This window comes from Bison bison, unplaced genomic scaffold (assembly GCF_000754665.1).
Source record: "Bison bison bison isolate TAMUID 2011002044 unplaced genomic scaffold, Bison_UMD1.0 scf7180017847536, whole genome shotgun sequence".
NCBI lineage: Eukaryota > Metazoa > Chordata > Mammalia > Artiodactyla > Bovidae > Bison > Bison bison.
The window spans coordinates 8,613-11,222 of NW_011478109.1; the positions used below are offsets into that span (position 1 = coordinate 8,613).

Consider the following 2,610-nt stretch of genomic DNA (forward strand, 5'->3'; position numbering starts at 1 on the left):
GGCATTTTAAAAAGTGAATTTGGACAAGCTAAGAAGTAGAAAATTGTAGAATAGATGATATATAAGAGATATGTCCTACCAACTAAAACTACAGTAATTGAAATATAATAAAGTGTAGTAGTTGATAAATAGGCAATATTCATATTGAAATTTAGTGTATTTTATGGTGTATTTGATATTAATGGGAAAAGATGAGTAACCATGATACTAGAAAAACTGGCTAAATATTTAAGAAAATAGTACCATATTAATTCACAATACATGAATATATATATATATATATATATTCTCCTAAAATAAATTCCAGATTTTTTTAAGATCTAATGGTTAAAACAGTCTAATGTCAGGCTGCCCACCCCAGATTCATGTCCCTCTTGTTTCTGTGCATATGTGGGACCATGTGATTGAACTTCAACCAGTGGAATATGATGTGTGTTCCTCCTAAGGCACAAAGCCTACCAACGAAAAACCTTTTAATCTTCATTTTTCTGGATATTGACATGCAACATAACCATGAAACCTGCAAACAGCAGAACTTCTGTCAACCTAGGTCTACACATCTTTCACTCCATCCCTCAACTAGAATTTGTGTGAGTGAAAAATAAGCTTCTGCTTGTTAAACCACTGAGATCTGAGATTTATGTGTTAGAACAGGGACTGGTAAACACACCAGGGAAGTTGTGTGGGAACACATTCATTTTTGTATTGTCCATGACTTGCTGTCCCACTGCAATAGTAGTTGTGATGGGACAGTATGGCCTGAAAAGCCTGAATATATTTAGTTTCTACCCCTTTACAGAAAAAGTGTGCTGACTACTTTGCTAAAGCAAATAGTATTATTTTACATAAAGGAAAACTGTGAGCAGATAAGGTAGGGGATCACTGTATAAAGAGAACCAGGCATGGCTTTCTTGACATAGGAAGAAGCCATTTTTCACCTAAACCATTTTGTGCTCTAGGTTTGGCCATATTGCTAGCCCTTGAGCAGGTCTCAGCAATTAATGATCTTAAGGGAGCAAAAGAATACAGAAAAGTCAAGAAAAACAAGAAACCCTTCCTTCTCTTGACTTTGCCTTAGCTGTGTCTTTTGACTTGATACCCACCAAAAGGTGAATCCAGATTTGGGGTATCAAAACTAGAACTAGAACTGGAAGATGACATAGAATATTTTTGTTATATTAGGGGTGAGAAAAGCCTCTCTTAGTAAAAAGAAAAGGATTCTAGCCTTTTACCACCACCACCCCATCCCCCATCACACGTTTATCTGGTTGACTCCTTCATCCTTCAGTTTTCAACTTAAAAGTTGCCTCCTCACAAATTGATTCTGTATGATTTCCAAAAGTCTATAATTATGCCATTCAATTATTCTGCTGTAATAATCTTTGCCAAGGTCAATAATGACAAAATTGATGAATTCAATAGGCTTTTATCAATAATACATAAAACTCTGAGTCATTTGAGAAATCTTTCCTGGACGGTCACTCCTCTCACCACATCTGACACTCCATCTGTTTCTCTGATTCTTGCTGCCTCAGACTTCATTGGCTATACTTCCACCTTGAAATGTTAGTAACTGCAAGGTTCTGTCTTGGATTCTTTCCCACTATCTTTCTTGAACATCACATCTCATCCACGATTGCACTTCAGAATTACCTTGGGATATTGTTACAAAACATCTGTATTGCCTCCATCTTTGCCACCCCTGTGGTCTATAATAGGACCAAGGATTTGCATTTTAATATAACTCCTTCAAGATTGCAATGCATAAGCTTGGTTTTCTGATTAAAACCTTTGGCATATATCCTGAGATATGTCAAATTTCACTTGCAATTATTTACAGTAAACTTGAAGATCTATTTCTCCAGCCCATATCTCTCTTTTAAACTCTAGCTTTATCCATTCATTTGAAAATGGTATTTCTTGAGCAATAACAATGGCTGGATAGTTTACTGTAAATGATAATATAGAGATCAACAAAGCAGTCACGGTTTTTACGGCCATGGAATTTGCAGCCTAATGGATGAATCAGATATTAAGCAAAAAATGATACAATTTGCTTCTACAAAAGCCATTCCATTACCTAAAATGCAGTGTACAATTTTTAGTGTGCTTAAGAATCATTTGGGACTCATTACAAAAGGAGATTCTTAAGATCAACTTCCCTACCCCACTGTGTATTGAACAATATTTTCAAAAAACGACCTAGGAATCATTTTGTCATAATACGTAAAACTATGGTTTACATTATAAATGCCTTACCAAGGCATAAAGTAGGGCCACAGTTCTCATTTTCTTAACTTCATCCTCACTATCTATTACTGTCTTATAAATTACCCATATTCAGCATTTTCAGAATTACGTGCTGGGCAAATTCTTCAGTACAAAAAAAGAGTATTTCTCAATCTAGACTCTGTCTTACTTTCGTCTTTATAGCTCATTATTTTCTTTCTTTTTTTAAAATTTTTATTTAATTTTTAAACTTTACATAATTGGATTAGTTTTGCCAAATATCAAAATGAACCCACCACAGGTATACATGTGATCCCCATCCTGAACCCTCCTCCCTCCTCCCTCCCCATACCATCCCTCTGGGTCGTCCCAGTGCACTAG

General features: G+C 35.5%; 1 pseudogene; it reads left to right on the forward strand.

The window, feature by feature from the left end:
- LOC104991083 overlaps window positions 1-583 on the forward strand; it is a 7,779-nt pseudogene extending 7,196 nt beyond the window's left edge.
- Window positions 584-2,610: the final 2,027 nt, after the last annotated feature.